General features: G+C 40.7%; 1 protein-coding gene across 8 annotated transcripts in view; it reads left to right on the plus strand.

Moving 5' to 3' along the window:
* The window catches only part of NCOA2 (nuclear receptor coactivator 2), a 292,692-nt gene that overhangs the window by 165,684 nt on the left and 109,527 nt on the right, over window positions 1-17,481 (plus strand). Inside the window, exons 1-2 of one of the 8 annotated variants that reach the window (XM_032869225.1) lie at window positions 12,189-12,199; window positions 15,228-15,232. The exons of the other annotated variants lie outside the window; for them this stretch is intronic. The gene's annotated coding sequence lies outside the window, so the exon portion shown is untranslated. Of the gene's footprint in view, window positions 1-12,188; window positions 12,200-15,227; window positions 15,233-17,481 lie in introns of those variants that run through there. 8 annotated transcript variants of the gene reach the window in all.

The raw sequence follows: 17,481 nt of genomic DNA on the forward strand, positions 1-17,481 counted from the left end.
GAAGAGGATAGTGAAGCCATGTAGGAGGAGGACCTATGAAGAGTTCTTTGCTGTGGAAGCCTTGGAATAGAGAGATTGAGGAGGGCCCCTGGGGGATGTCACCCCGACAGGCAAACCCAGCAGAAAGGCGAACATCACACACGGTATGCCAAGGAGTCCTGCAGGTTTGGCATGTGAATGTTGTGGAAGGCTAGGGATGCCATATTTGGTGGAGTGACAGGGAAAGAAATGTAATTGTTTTGGATCCTGAAGTGAGTGGAAGGGAATTGGAATAAACCACAGGCCTAGATTCCCTTATTTTGAATCTCGGAGTTGAACAAACTCTGAAAATGGAAAGGTTTTTATAACTCATTTGGCAGTAAAACCTGACCTGAATGGATGTGAAATGATTTGTAATCTTCATTTGTCCCAGTTGGTGTGAATATTCATACATTTCACTGCAGAAATAATATTGAATTCAATTACAGAATGTTTCCACAGGCCCCTGTGGGGATGTTGTGATAGATGGTGTATGCCCCATGTTCTCTTCCTAAGATTAACCGTGTATCTGTCTAGCTGGATTCTAAATTCTTTGGCCCCCAAGTGTTTTGGATAAGGGACCACAGACCTATAGTCATTGGGCAGGTCTGGTTATGAAGGAACAATGTGAGGTTGAACAGTTGCTAAAGAAGGATTCAGGCTCAGGGGCATGGGGTTTTTTTAGGATGGAAATGACCTGAGTATGCTTATAGGTTAAAGTAGAGAGGAGAGGGTAGAAATTTTGGCAAGAAGAGGCTTGGTAGCAAAGTCTCGGAGAAGATGTGGAGCGAAGTAGGAGACGGGGTTGGAATGTTGGTGTTTACAAGAGGAGGGATCAGGCATCCTCTGAGACACCAGGAATGATGATGAAGATAGCGGTGGATATCTTTGTGAGAAGGAGGAAGGGAAGTTGAGTAAAGTCAAATTGAACAGCTATTTGCTGAAGTGGTAAAAGCTGGAAATAATTGTTGGCATAAATAGAAGGAGCTGACTTGAGAACAAATAAAAGGGTTGGCAGGCAGGACTACGGGTCCAAGTCAAGTTTAGAAAGCCTTAAAATGTCTGTGGGGCTATTCTGCCCATCAGCTGTATGATTTTCTGTGTCAGTGCCACTTCCATGAGTAGAGAAATCTTGGGATTAAGTTTTGAAGAGTGAATCTTGGGAGAGATGTGTGAAAGGGAACTGAGGGTGCCCTGGGGCTGGTGGTAGTTGCAGCTAGGTAGGGAGGGAAATGGGGTGAGGGCAAGGCACAAGGGACTAGGTTTCCTTGTCCATGGAAGACCGGTGATTGAGGAGGAAGACAGTAAGAAACCTACCTAGTGTGCTGGGAGATGGTGGGGGAAAGTGGCATTCAAGTGGCAACAATTCTGGGTGGTAACAAGACTCAGGGTATGATCGTAGGAGGCAGTGGCTAAAGTGAAATGGAGGTAAACTTTGTTGGAGCTGAGACAGATGAGGACCTCTGAGGATGGGTATCAGCTCATCCACAGACTGTGAAATCACCCAGGATGATGACCTATTTGGGTTGAAGAGGAAGAACTAATTACAGCTCAAGCTTTTCAGTAAATGTGGAGGATTGAGAGGCGTGTTGGTAAATCTCTGACTTGAACACAGATAGAGGGTGTTTTACAACATGGGTTTCAAAGAACCAGATCTTTATGCAAGGTAACCCTTGTACTAGAGCCGTGACCTAATAGCTGCTCTGAGGAGTGTGTCGAGTATGACCCCACCTTCTCCCCCAAGTATGTGTGTAATGAGGGAATGGGCAGCTTCTGGAATGGACTACAGGGGAGGCCCAGCAGGGGAGCCAAAGTAGCTCCATACTCTGTAATCGGGTCAAGGGTGTAGGGGAATTTGTTGCCAAGAGTAAGGGCTTCAGAAGGCACAGGGAGAGATGTAGGGTGGAGTAGAATTGTTATAGGTTGTATTAGGAAAGAAGCACAGGTTAGATTAAGAATAATGGGTGGTGACCAAATGTGAGAGTAGTTTCATCTTTGCTCATATTCAAATACCAAATACACTAGAATAGAGAGATTGTGAGGGGTTTTCCTTTTTCTGTTTTAAAATTTTTTATTTTATTTTATGTACTTGTTTCTGTATATATTCCCATTATTGTAATACAAAGGTATGTAGTATAGTGTCATCATGCTGGTTTGGACTTCTTATTCTGGACTGCTAATACTCAGATTTTCCTAAATGTCATCTTGTTATCACACATGACAGCTGTGTTTTGTGTCATCTGCCTATCCGATAAATAGGTTCTTTTTTTTTTTTGAGTCACTGATTAAAAAAAATAAACCAGACTAGACTGGAGAACTTCTCTTTGTTTATAATAACCAGTTAATTAATGCCAAGAATGTTATTCCACAACATGGACTGATTCTTCATTGTCATCCAGCCCTGTAGTTCTAAGTTCTGCTTTCCTTTCCAGATAATGCTGGGCAGGCTTTGGCTGATCACCTGGGGTCCTTCTGCAAGGGATTCTGGTGTCATTGGTCTGGGGTGGGGCAGGAAATCCATACATTTAAAAGCTCTGTGGATGATTCATTAGCAGCCAGCCTTGGGAACCACCAGAGGAACCCATATTTTTCTTTCATCTCCACAGTGACACTGTGTCAGATGACTAGGGGACTGGCACATACTGTCCCTGTGCCGTATCCCTGACTCAGCATTCTTTTATCAAAATAGAAATGAAGTTCTTGTAAACATTTTAAAGGTATTCAATTCCTAGTAATCAGTTTAAATTATAATGTCATGCCATAATCTTCAAATTAGAGTGTGTTAAAAAAATCATAATACCTATTATTATTGTGTATTTTGCTGAAATGGGAACTCTCATACCCTGCTGAGGTGATTGTAAGTTAATAACAGCTTTTTTGGAAAACAACTTGTTAATGCCCATAAATAGACTTAAATACAGTCACACCCTTTGATCTAGCAATCACATTTCTGAGACTGTTGTATTGAGATTATTGATTATTGTTTTTTAAATTTTTTAATTTTATTTTTTTAAGATTTTATTTATTTGAGAGAGAGAACATGAGCCGGGGGGGAGCTGCAGAGGGAGAGGGAGAAAGATACTCCCCACTGAGCAGGGAGCCGGATGTGAGGCTGGATCCCAGGACCCTGAGATCACGACCTGAGCCGAAGGCAGATGCTTAATGACTGAGCCACCCAGGCGCCCCAGAGACTATCGATTATTGTTAATAATCAGAAATATGGATCAGTATTTATATAAAGGGTTTTTATTACAGTGTTATTTATAATAGTAAAAAATGGAAGCAATCTTAATAATTAACTATAAAAAATGATTAAATACATTATGGTGGGCACCTGGGTGGCTCAGTCATGACCTTCGGCTCAGGTCATGATCCCAGGGTCGCGGGATCGAGCCCCATGTTGTTGGGCTCCCTGTTCACTGGGGAGTCTGCTTCTCCCTCTCCCTCTGCCTGCCACTCCCCTTGCTCATGCTCTCTTCACTCTCTGTCAAATAAATAAAATCTTTAAAAATAAATATGGTATCTTCATATGATGGAATAGCATAGATCCACTAAAAAACGTGTTTATGAAGACATTTAATATCATGGAAAATTTTTAGTGTGTAACATTAAGAAAACAAAGCATGTATAAAATTGTATATATATAGTTTGTGCTTAATTGTGTATATATATATACACAATACATCTTAAAATACTAAGCAGAAATGTTTTTAAGTTAATGGTGATTCTCTGGGTCGTGGAACTATATGCAATTTTACGTGTTAGCATTTTGTATTTTCTAAATTTTCTATACTAAGCACATATCACTTTTATTAAGCAAAACTAATAAAACTTTTATAAAAGTAAAATTCTTGGGCACCTGGGTGGCTCAGTTGGTTAAGCAGCTGCCTTTTCAGGTTGTGATCCTGGAATCCTGGGATCAAGTCCCACATCGGGCTCCTTGCTGGGTGGGGAGTCTCCTTCTCCCTCTGACCCTCTCCCCTCTCATGCTCTCTCTCACTCTCTCTCTTTCAAGTAAATAAATAAAATCTTTAAAAAAAATACAAATAAAAATTTAAAAAAAAAATCTTAGTTTCTCTCTTTTTTTTTTTTTAAGATTATGTATTTATTTATTTGACAGAGAGAATGAGAGAGAGAGAGAGAGATAAGCGGAGAGTACAAGCAGGGGGAGCAGCAGGCAGAGGGAGAACTAAGACCCTGGGATCCCAGGTCCCAGGACCCTGGGATCATGACCTGAGCTGAAAGCAGACGTTTAACCAATCGAGCCACCCAGGTGCCCTAAAATTCTTACTTTAATCTCTTTAGCAAAATTCATTTGGGATGAATTGTTGGAGAAGTCATTCTTGCTCATAATAATCACCAGTGTGTTTTCTAAATATTTGCAGACCGCCCCTCTATCTATTCAACAAATTAGCCGGGTTATCGACATCAAGCTTAAAAGCCGTGATGCTTGTTGTTATTGTTGTTCTCTATATGTTTTGAATAACAGCATTACTGAGATTCCCTGCACAGAACATACAGCTCACCCTTCGTAGTGTACAATTCAGTGGTTTTTAGTTGATTCACAAATTGCATAGCCACCACCATCTAGATTCAGAACATTTTCATTAACCTGAAAAGAAACGCTGTACTAATTAGGAGTCACCCCCCATTTCCCTTTCCCCTTAACCCCTGGCAACCACTAATCTGCTTTCTGTTTCTATGGATTTACTAATTCTGAAGCGTTCATATAAATGCAGTTGTACGCTGTGTGGCCTGCAGCAGTATCCTGTTCACAAGTCTTCAGCCCCTCCCCCCTCCACTGCCAGAAATGTCATTTATGCCCCCACCATGCCAGTCTTTCTAGCATTGCTATGACTTTACCACCTCTGGCTCAGAACGTTTCGTTGTGCCCCTAGTTTATGAAAGCAGCAGGAACTACTACTCATTCTGGCATTTGAGGTTTTCTGTCCTTTGACTCTACAAAGTAGGCACTTACTAAATATCTGGTGAATAAATGAATCCAATGAATAAAATGTACTCTGCCTTATCTGTCCCTTTCCTTCTCCCTCAGGGAAGAAGATAATTAGTCTGAGTTAGTCGGATTTCAGGTCACTGATGGGGCAAGAAACCCTCTCTCTGAAGTTTAGGGCAGTGGTAAACTTCAGCAAGCATCCGACTGTCAGTGGGGCTTGGTGGAGGGTTGGCCGCCCCCCAGAGGCTACCCCCAGAGGTCCTCATTCCCTCGGGCTGGGCTAGTGCAGCGTTGGTGGTATAGTGGTGAGCATAGCTGCCTTCCCTCGGGCTGGGCTAGAGCCAGACTGTGCATTTGTGGCCGTTCCTGGGCAGCACTTTCAGACCACAGTTCCAGGGCCTGATAGCCCGCCGGGAGGGAGAGAGGGTGGGTGAGGACACAAAGATCAGGGCTCCCCAATGGCCTAGTGCTGTGTGTCACCAGCAACTCTGGCCCAGCCTTGTTCGCCCTTAGCTGTAGCAGGCGCTCTGCTCCTATCTCCTGCCCCACCTTCCCACCCCAGCTTCACTTTGGAAAATCGTGCCCACTCTTCCAGACCCAGCTCAGGTGTTCATTAACCTTCACCACGGCCTCCTTAGTAGTACTTTGTATTTCTCATATATACTGGATTCTGGTAATTCCATTCTTGTTTCTTCTTCCTAAATCTTTGATTTCTTGAGACTAAGTTGAGTTTCTTACTCAGTAATTGTACTGCCGTGTCCGTAGAACACAGTAATTTGCCCTTAGCAGCTTACTCAGTAATTATCAGTACAGTTGAACATCAGAAGGAAAGAAATGCAAATAGATTTTTAAATTAAAACCCTATAATTTAGGTTATATTTTTAATACCAAAAAGAGACCTACCTGTATTAATTAGAAACTTAATCTCATATGAAACGTATTTCTCCAGGACCAAATGTGTTTTTGTCCTAAGCAACAGTCATCGCTCTAGGTTTTGAAACACTGGCCTAAAACAAAACACCAAACTAAAGAAATCATATGCCTGTGTTATGTAGACACATGTGGTATGTCGTGATAGCACTGAGAGCCAGCTGGTTTTCCTCCACGTCGTCGAGCCCACTGCTGCCATGCTTTGGGTTTCAGCATGAATTCTTAACCGTTTTTTGGTTTTGGACCAGACAAAAGGAATATGATATAGTTAGCTGTCTCTGAGGTGTCAAGTAATTATCTTAATTTCTTGTAAGTGTCATTTCAAGTTTATTGCTTGCCTGTTACGTTTAAATAAGATGCAGCTGTCTTACAAATCTTTATCCACAGGTGTAGGTCTTACAAAACAGTTATTCGCACGTTGTAGGACTAATGAAAAAAAAAAAAGGTAGAGAACACTACATTCTCTAATGGGAGTTGGTTTTAATCTTTCCATTGTCTATTCTAGACTATTTATTTAGTCCTTTAAGTTATTATTATTTGAAATGCACTTTAAGCTAATTTGGGTCTGAATTCTATAAACTACCCAGTAGGTAATTAGGAGCTACCATTCTTGAGTCCAATTATATTTATAGTTCTACAGAACACCATAACTCTCCATCTGAAGTTATTAAAGGGAGAAAACCCTCCATTTACAACTCTCCAGGACAACTCTGTCCTCTTCAAAAGTCCTCAAAACCTGAGGGCTCCCTGGCCTCGGATCCTGAGGTCAGAGAATTGAACTGTATTGTACATAGTCAAAATAATAACAATATGATTATACTTCTGAAAGCTGTTTGTGTATCCCAAGTTTGAAACTTCAACCAAAACATACATCTCCTGTCAACTACTGTAGTATGGTCAGTTTCAGCAGTTACTGAGATCCAACATTTGAGAGAGGAAAAAAAAATAGTGTTTTGGTTCATATTTTTAGATGCCAACTTTATTTAAAAAATGTTTTCAGAATAATGATTTTTATAAATAACTTTCTACATTCTAGTAATTCTCAGTAAATGATTCTGTGGGTATGTTATTTGCAGGTAAAAATGCTTAATTTGGTTTATTTTTATAAAACCAAATTGGATGGGGGGGGTGGGGCTGTCAATCTGGAGCTGCCCTTTTCTATTTTTAATGGCAACCGCTACCTCACAGCAAGTAGTGTTCAAAGTTATTGTAACGATGCGACTGAAAGAAAGTTTATAGGAATTGGTACGGTGAGAAAATGATTCAGAGGTCCTCCCATCAAACCAAGTTTTTCCTTCTTGCTCATTTTCCACTTTTGTGGAAGAGTGGTAGAGAACAGAGGGAAGGAAGGGGAAAAAAAAAAAAAACAACCTTCAGAGAGACTTCTCACAGAGGTTTTACCCTAGTCAGGAAACATTTTTTAAACTGCCAAAGGGGCTTGTCGCCCTGTGCTAGTTTTTCCTCTAAGCACAAGCATTGGCTTTGGTTCCTAATACTTTATCCCTGGGATGTGCTGACAAATTTTGCCCGTGCTTTGTTTTCCTATTTGTTTAGAGATAAAGAACTCCCAAGAAAGTCTGGAGTTAAAATGAGTGAGAATGAGAAAAGGCAGGAAAGAATGAGTATCCCGGGTCTCCTCTGTGGCACACAGAGACTGCAGTGGGAGGTAGCCAGTGGGAGGTAGCCGGCTGAGCTTGCCTCCGGGAGAGTGCCCTGGACCCTCTCCAGAGGGAAACGACTAATGATGCAAGAGAGAGAAGTGTGGTTTTAGTTTTATGCACCTTGAGCTGGGGGAAAAGTAGAAGGGAGCCTTTCATTTTTTCTGCTGGAATCTAGGAAGCCTTCATAAAGAGGATGGTTTTTCAGCTGAGCTTAAGGGATAGGATTTTCCTGAGGAAGAAGAGCAATTTAGTAACCTTTGCTGGAAGGCTCTTATGATGTGGGTATTTTTCTTGCTTTAAGAGAGTCACATCAGTAGGAGAGAGAATATGAGAAAATATGAGAAAGTTCCTGAAGTTAAGGAGAATAAGTGATAAGTCCAAAAGGACCAAGAGCTTCCATCTTTCTTACATAGAAATAAATTTGGAGAAGCATAAGTTGGTTGTAAGATCATTTTAGTAGTCTGGAAACCATTGTGGGATATCTTTTATCAAAGGAAGTAATTTATACTTCAGATTTCATTTAAATGAAGGTCAGTTTCTTATTTCATTGATTTGGGGCAGCCTTTGTCTTTCTTTTACTATAAGGTAGGCTTACTTCAGTTTATGCAATATTCTTTCCAAAAATATGCATGTAAAGAACTTGTGCATTTGTAATCCACATTCCAGAGAACTGATTATTTAAAAAATCTCTTTCTGTCTTGTCTCCCCCAGTCTCCCACCAGCAGTACAGCCAAGTTTCTCTTTCCTCCTCTTCCTTCTTCCTCCTTTCCTTCTGTTCCTCCCCTTACCCCTTTCCCTTTTCCCCTTTCCCTTCTCCCTCCCTTTTCAGAGTCTTCCCTTCTTTCTCCCTTACCTTCCTACTTCTTTCCTCACCTTCCCCTCTCCCTTCTTCCCTTTTTTCTTCCTCCCTCCTTTTTTTTTTTTTTAAACTCATAGAATTCTGATGTGTTAATGAAAGGAAATTTGGAGAAGAGAAAATTATAGCCAAAGTACCCATCAAAACAATTCAACTGCTAATATTATGATGAATTTTCTTCTAGTTTTTTTCTATAAATTAATCTTCTTCTCCATCTCTTCTCACCATCAGCTTAAATTATTTCATAAACATTTACATGCTATCAAATTCAACCTATAATAGCTTACATTTATTAAATAAGCCCTTGCTAGGCGCGAGTCACTGTTGTATGCCTTTTAACAGCTCTTGCTCTCAACAAACTTAAAAAGATGGGTATTGGGATGCCTGGGTGGCTCAGTCGGTTAAGCGTCTGCCTTCAGCTCAGGTCATGATCCCAGTGTGCTGGGATAGAGTTCCATATCGGGCTCCCTGCTCAACGGGAAGTCTGCTTCTCCCTCTGCCTGCTGCTCTCCCTCTTCTCTCTCTCTGGCAAATAAATAAATAAAATCTTTTTTTTTTTAAGATTTTATTTATTTATTTGACAGACAGAGATCACAAATAGGCAGAGAGGCAGGCAGAGAGAGATAGAGGAGGAAGCAGGCTCCCCGCTGAGCAGAGCGCCAGATGCCGGGGCTTGATCCCAGGACCCTGGGATCATGACCAGAGCCGAAGGCAGAGGCTTTAACCCACTGAGCCACCCAGGCGCCCCATAAATAAAATCTTTTTAAAAAAATTTTCACAAGAAAGTAGTACTAACCCTTTTAAAAAAAAGATGGCTTTTATTTTTTTTCTTGAGGAGATGAAGATATTTACGTTCAAAGAGCTTAATTAACATAATTAACAAAACTAATACGTAATATTCCCGGGATTCCAAACCAGAGTGGACAGCAGAGGATGTGCTCTGAGCCACTGTACATTGTACAGCTTTTCATGGTTGTGTAATAAATTGTGTTATGAATCTTAGAGGTCTGTCAGAAAGGTCTTTGCCCATATGTCACTCTGTCAAAAGAGAGCTTTCCTGACCACCCATTTAAAAGTCTACACTGTGCTCTACACTAACCCTACCTTACTTTTCTTTAAAGTGCTAGTCCGTATCGGATAAGTAAATGTTTATTTGTTCTACTGTTTCTTCCCTCCCCACTTTCTTTTTCTTTTTTTAAGATTTTATATATTTATTTGACAGATAGAAATTACAAGTAGGCAGAGAGGCAGGCAGAGAGAGAAGAGAAAGCAGGCTCCCTGCTGAGCAGAGAGCTGGATGTGGGGCTCGGATGTGGGGCTGGATCCCAGGATCCTGGGATCATGACCTGAGCCAAAGGCAGAAGCTTTAACCCACTGAGCCTCCCAGGCACCCCGCCTCTCCACTTTCTTATTAGAACGTAAGAGTCACAGGTAAAAGACTTGGTCGGTCTTGTTCATTGTGGTAGCCCCCAATATGTAGAACCGTGGCAGGGCACCCTTCAGTAATACGTGTTGAATGACTGAATGACCTCGCCGTTGCGTTGAATGAATTTTGCATGAATTCTGAGTTTCTTAATCAGCCTCTGTTGGGACTGATGGGCTACAACAGTCACATGCTCTGTGCTACCCTCTGTTCATTTTCCCTGAGAGCCTGCGGCACTCCATACCCGGCAGTGACGCCGCACTGCGACCCAGTGGGCTTCTTGTGTAGACTGGCTTGTGCCACTGCTTGTTACATCATTTAATCAACTATTATGTAACTAAGTATGAGTTTGAAAAAACACACGTTTCTGTAAAAACGAGGATGGATGCTTTGAAAAACTCTAATGGACAAAAATTACTGTCAAATAAGTATACGCAACGCAACTGTAATAGATAGAAAAAATAAGAAAATTATACCTCATAAGCACTGTTAAGAAATCAGATTCTCTACAATTTCTAGCTGTGTCTTAGACAAAGAATGAGTAGACAGTGCCTTACTAATATCAGTTTGAAACTCCAGTGGAGAGGGATAGTCTGGTGTTTATGTTTAAAGCCAAAACAAAATGATTAAAGGTAGAAGGTGTCATTTTTATCATTGCTCTTGATACATGACTTTTAAAATCAACCAATTACTACTTCTGTTCTATAGGAAAAGAAGGCTTTTACTGTTTGGAATGAAACTCAGCCTTCTTAGTGTGCCCCAGAAAATTTCTAACTGGTTTTGTTATTTCAATAACTTCATAATAAATTCAATAATAACAATACTAGTTCGTTTCCCTTCAGGGAGTAATTGCTTGTGAGCTGAGGCATGATTTCCTCTCTGCACCAGAATGTGAGCTTCAGGAGGACAGGGACTTTGTTTTTTTCATGGCCCTGTTTCCAATGCCTACAGTGGTACCTGGGGCATTAATCAGGTACTGAGCGGATAGACAGATGATTCCAAAGTATGTATGTTCTTTGTAGAAAGAAATGTTTTGCATTTTGCAATAATACCGTTAGATTTTTAGCAAGAACAAAAGTACTTTCAAATTATGTATTCACTGGTGATCAAATTAAAATATACTGCTTTCTATAATATATATTAGTTTCTCTCTTTAGTGAAAGTATCGAAATACAGGAACCTCAGCGCTCACATTGCAGTGGTTGAGAAATGAGGAAGTGTTTGGATTCACTTATAAGCTCTAAAACTTCCTAACTGTGGCCTTGGTCAAGTTGCTTTATCTGTATCTCCATTTCCTCATCTGTAAAATGGGGCTAAACCTAGGTGGTTACGGGCACTGAAGTATTCATAAATGTAAAGTCCATAGTGAGTGCCTGCCAAGCTAGGAAGTACTCCGTGAATGATAGTTATCACAATTATACCTGAGTTTGATTCCTGACCTGTCATTTATTATCTGTATCACTTGGGCAAATGAGTCATGAAAACAGGTCAGAGAGTTTAGGTGATCTGCAAGGTGAGAGAGAGAGTGTGTGTGGACACATGTATAAAAACATAAAAGTGGGGATTTTTTAGCAAGAAGATGTGTGCCAAGTGCTCAACCTCATAGTAAGTGTTTCCTGAATGTTAGTGAGCACACACACAAACCCCAACATGCTATACTATGAAAGGACTATCATTTATTTATTTTAAGAATGTTTTACAACTGGAATAATAAAAGTATTCTTTATATAGAAACAGACGGTCTTGCCCTTGCCATTTCTGTAAGTTTTTCTCATAATTTGAGACTTTTTAAAGACCGTTTCCGAATAAAGACAGATAAATGAATTTTAATCTGGACAAGTTAGGAAACTCCAACACAAGCCCTGCATTGTAGTTGTTGGTTTGATGACTTCTTTCCAGAATGCTCAGCCTCCAGGGAAAGATGGGGGCTCCGAATGTTGACTGGGGGCTGAGTACACAGCGCTTGAAGGGGAGGGCCATGCCTACATTGTGCGAGGGACCCAGCTCCTTCCCGAGTCTTCTCGTGGAGTCTTCTCGTCCGAGGCCTCACTGAACCTCGCCTTGCTATTCCTGGCCATATTAGCGCCGGCTGACGTCGCTGGGGATAGAGGCAGCCCAGCGACCGGCTATATTAAGGAACTTAGCCTATGAGAATTCAGAAAGTAGAAACCATCTTCTGCCACTGATGTCATACTAGACATTTTTCCCCCTGTTGGTAATGATAGTTTAGAACAGCTCTCTGCGGTTCACATATTCTGCATGGGATTTTGCTCAGCTCGGGCTCCAAGAGAGGAGTTTGCCTGCTCTAGGAGCTGTGTGGATGATGGAAATGTTACAGCAAAATATCTGTGTACCGGGTGAACGTGAACTTCACTGTGCCTTTGATTGTTGCAGCATGTGTTACAGAGCTGCGGCTGCCCGTTTGCAGCCTAATGTGTTTATTCCAGTCTTCCCAATGGCATCTTGAAGTGTCTTTCAGCTAAAAAATTCATGAGTATTATTGGCTTTCAGTCAGAAAATGGAATATGTCTTCTAGTTACTGTCTGATATACCACTTTAAGGCCATTATACAAAAGTAAATCTAAGAGCATATTGAAAAGGAAGGACTTTTTTAGCTTAAACATTTGTGTATACACTGTACTACTTTGGCGTGGAGTAAGAAACAGCATGAGACAAGGTAGGTGCTGAAGCCATTTTACTTGGGGAATAGCTGGACAGAGTTGCAGGCCATGTTATTTTCCTTAGTCCCGTCTCCAGCTGGAAACTGCTGGTATTTTATTATTGAAAAATTATGTCCTAATAATAGTACATTGCATTTGGCTTACTGCAGTTAATAAAAAAAAAAAAAAAATCAGGCATATAGTAAGTTGCTTAGAACTAGTGAACTTAAACAGAGAATTTGCTTCCAAGTAAGAGATGCCTTTATTCTGTATTTATATGAAGTGAGTTTCCTACAACTTCACAATAATCTCCTTGTTGTCACTGTATGAATTAATGTGCAGTTTTATGAGTTTGACTCTCTAGCTGCATGCTGTAATATGTGAGGTAGATTAATGTTCTATGTAAAGCATGAAGCAATATCGTGTTTTGTAAAAATGAAGTTAAAAGTGTTCTTATGATCTAGTTAAAAAGGGTTCTGACACTTTGAGAAAAATAATACACCCTTTGACGAGCTACAGTTTATTTTTGAAATACTGTATAATACCTTCTGTCACTGTGTTCAGTGCACTAATTGTTTTGCCAGGGAAAAGAAAAAGTCTGATTTTTCTGTGTGCTCTCGTCCCTGCCGTTAGTAAATCTACACAGTTAGATTTATATTTGCATGTGTAATGGTCCTTTGTTTGCTTATTTATATGAAGCAACAGTATATCCTTGGGTAATCTGTATATTTACTGCAGAGAATATTTATTTAATTCTTGCCAAGAGTTGGGGTCTTGCCAGAACAATGTTTGCTTTGGATGATTTTGTCCACTTGACACTTTTGCAAAGAGGTCTTTTTCCCCTCCTCCGTCAACTCCGTGTTTTTATCTCTGTATCAGTTTTCTGACTTCCAAGGTCTGGCCATTCTCTGCTTTCTGCCTTTCTCAGGCATCTGCATCTTCTTCTGGAGAAGCACATTTGGCATAGTTGAGCACTAGATACTGTTTTCTCTTTGACTTATCAGAGACTGGCGCAGAAATTGTTCTTTCTAAAGTAAAAGGGACCCCTCCCGGAACACAGTATACTTTAAGGGAAAAAAATGTTTCGAATTTAGAATGAGCAAATGTTTTTTCGCTTGTGATAAAGAAATAGAGACTGCATCTTTCACTGCTGAGGTGGGCTTCTGAAAAGATTATCCTTTCCTAATTTAATAGAATAGAAATCGAAGGGGGTTTTAGTGAAGTTTCAGATACAGCGGTAGCATTATTTCTTTTTTCTTTTTTTTCTTTTTTTTAATCTTTTTTTTTTTAAGATTTTATTTATTTATTTGACAGAGAGATCACAAGCAGGCAGAGAGGCCACAAGCAGGCAGAGAGGCAGGCAGAGAGAGAGGAAGAAGCAGGCTCCCTGCTGAGCAGAGAGCCCGATGCGGGGCTCGATCCCAGGACTCTGGGATCATAACCTGAGCCGAAAGCAGAGGCTTTAACCCACTGAGCCACCCAGGCGCCCCACGTTGAGTATTTCTTAGTCTTACAAAGAGTATGAAGAATCAGACTGCGGAATACACAGCGATGTCATGTAGCTCTTGTAAAGAGAATTCAGAAAGAACCCGGAAGGCCTTGGAAGCTGTAGGAGCCTTTCTGGTCTCATATCAAGAGCTAGATGATTTATCAGGCATCGCCTCCCCTTGTAGGCGTTAATGAGAGAAGTCGTTTCAACAGCTCTTTGTATGTCATTTCATTATAAATTTCATCTCAAAGTAAGGAATTTCAGAGGGTCTAACTTTTAAAAAATATTTCTTGGAACCAGCAATAGAGAGATCTGATGTTGATCACTTAGTATATTTGGATTTCAGCAACAGTGTTATCCTTACTTATTCTTTAACTGAGTTTGTTCCACATATAATAAATCTGACAGTTTTACAGGCCATGTTTGGAAGATGGCCAGTACTGATAAAAGATAAAATGCACATGATCGTTCGCATGAAGTCTGGATGATTAACTAGCTTTAAAGATATGAGGCGGTATTGTGAGCTGCAGCTTTGTTACCTGATAAGTTATATTGATGAATTTCATGAGCAAAGAGTGCAGTTTTTGTGTTGAGGCTTTAACATTGTGTTTTGCTTTCTGTCCTCATGCTAAGGATATAACCGGCATTATTCACCCCTCCCAGAATATCGTTACTTAAAAAAACAAACGAAAAAAAAACAAAGCAGGTCTTGATTCTGGTGACTATAACACTTTACCATCTAGTTTATACGAGTTGGTATCAGAGGATGTTAGGAAGGAGGGACTGTCACAGTGAGTGCGGGATTATTTGTTGTAGCTAACAAGAACGGACAAATTGAAACTCCTTTTCCAGACTTGTCCTTTCACAACCCCCCACATCTGGTAGAGACTGGCTTGTTCTCAATGACTGTAATTACCATCAGATAAGACCCAAGAGTTGGCTTGTGTCGTTTTCAGTTGTTGTGATTTACATTGAACCGATTCGGAACTGAGAGTGAAACGCTCGAGAATTTTAATTTCACGGGAATGTTGAAAACGTGCGGAAACTTTAAGAAACTATTAATCTAGCCCACTTACAAAATAAAATAGGATTTCTAAACCTTCACTGCTGCCCGTCACTATTTCTCTCTCTTACCCTTCTGTTGGGAATTGATTTTTGACTTTGGTCTACAAAAATGCATTAAAACTCATCAATCCAGGGATCCCTGGGGTGGCTCCGTGAGTTAAGTGACTTCAGCTCAGGTTATGATCCTGGGGTCCTGGGATCGAGTGTCAAGCTCCCTGCTCTGCGGGGAGCCTGCTTCTCCCTCTGCCTGCTGCTCCCCCTGCCTGTGCTGGTTTGGGTGCCCCCCCCATAGATAGATGGATAGATAGATAAATAAATAAAAATCTTAAATAAATAAATAAAACTCATCTATCCATAGCGTTTATTTTAGTTGATTTGTCTATGCCTAAGTGCACACTAGGGGTCATAAATCTGTGTATTGAAGCTGTCGTTCTTTCTCTTGTAGCTGTGTCACTTGAGTGGGGAAAAAAAAAATTCACTCACCTAGCCCCAGCGCAGGTTCCCATGTGAAATCCTGGTGCTTGCTGTCAGCAGAGCCTCACCTAAGGCATGAAGAGTATCAGTCAGAGTCCTCTAGATTAGAGCACCACACTTCTCTTTGAGCACCTCGTTAATGAGGCTCACTGTTATTTATTTGGTTCATCCACTAAGGACCAGGGCATAAATCCACACGTCTGCTCCAGGATTACATCTGCTTCCAGCCCTGTGGCAGGCAAAAAGGAGGAGCCCAGGACCTGCTGCTTGCCGCCTCTCAGCACCTCCGCCACCCTCCTCCTTTCTAGGCTTCAGCCCTGAATTTGCTCTCTCACTTGCTTTCTTTCTCCCTTCCTTTCTCTCTCTCTCTCCTTCTCTCCCTCTGTTCCTTCCTTCCTTCCTTTTCTTTCTTTGTTGTCTTTCCTTTCTTCCTAGTTCTTCCTTCCTTCCTAGTTCTTCCTTTCTTTCCTTCCTTCCTTCCTTTTCTCTTTCCTGCCTTCCTGCTTCCTCTTCTTTTTTTTTTTTTTCCCCCACCTGAGAGGCTCATCTTTTTTCCCCTGGTTAATGAGCAGAGTTTCAGAGGGAACATCCCCAGCCTGATACCTCGGCTGGCAGAGTGCATCCACCTGCCTCCAGTTGCTACAGACCCCCTCTTTTTTCTTTGGTGGTTTACAGGTTGGGTTGGTGGTGTGCACTGGGTATACGTAGCCTCAGGAAGGTTGCTTAGAAAAGAGGACATGGGGGTAGACATCAAAAAATAAGTAAGCATGTTCATAAAACTTTTTTCTTTTTTTGAGGACATGTGTTTAAGGTACCATCACATAATAATAAAAGAGAAAATTTAGCCCATAATAACTTACTTAAAGAAGAAATTAATCATGTTTTAATTAAAGTTACAAGTAGAGTGGTTTGTGAGCCAGTGTTGAGTAGACTCAAGTAAAATATAAACAGTCTGCTCAAATGGTTTTCTATACTGAGACCAGAAATTGTTAGCACCTTGCTCTGCTCCTTGTCTCTTTCTAGCCCCTCAGTTGAAATATATCAGTTCTGTCCCTCCGTGCAACATTACAATTACTAGGATATCTATTTTGGGAAATTTAAGATAGATGATGGCTAAAGCTAATGTTAAATCCCAAAACTAAGTACAGACTTTAAGTAAGATAATCTTTTGAAAAGCTTTCTGATCTTTCTGATAGTACTGTATTTTTAAATATATATGGTGATACTTTGTGTGTGGGGGGGGAATAACCATTTTAATCAACAGACTTAACACATACAACTGCTATAGAGGGCATTTTGTTATATATTGTTATATTTTGATGATAAAAATTTACTTGAATTTTTATGATTTATAGAACACTCCTTTCACAGTGAAAATCCTGGAGGTCACTTGTTAAAAGCTTACTTAGATTGGATAGGTAATGTTTTCCCTTACATGCTTATAAGTGAAACCATAAGAATTGTGGTTCCAAGAGAAATAGAGAAAAGGAATGTTCATGAGTATCATCCAAGAAGGGTTTTGGTGTTGAGGTTATTGCTTCACCCGTTGTCTTTTTATACCTCCTGCAATGCCCTGGCTCCCTTCCTCACCATCAGAATGCCTAGGCCTTCGTCAAGGCCAGCTCAGTACCTCCCTAGCCTACCCAGCAGTGTTCTTCTTTCTTGGACCTTAAAGTACGTGGGAGTGTGCGCCTGTTACAGAATACTTTTACCAAGTTTACTTATTACCATTTTTCCCATATACAGATGTATCTCTTCTCTTACCTTGTTTTCTTCTGGAGAGCAACATTCCTCCTCATGCTTCCAGCCTGATGCTTACAGGCAGTCAGGCAGTCTTTGAATGAATGAATGAATGAATGAATGGGTGAATGAGTGACATTGACAATGACAGTGACACTGAGATGAGCGGAAAGAGTCAAGCACGGAGGCCAGCACAGTCCGTATCTTGCAA

This window comes from Lontra canadensis, unplaced genomic scaffold, assembly GCF_010015895.1.
Source record: "Lontra canadensis isolate GAN:19392208 unplaced genomic scaffold, GSC_riverotter_1.0 scaffold37, whole genome shotgun sequence".
Classification (NCBI taxonomy): Eukaryota; Metazoa; Chordata; class Mammalia; order Carnivora; family Mustelidae; genus Lontra; species Lontra canadensis.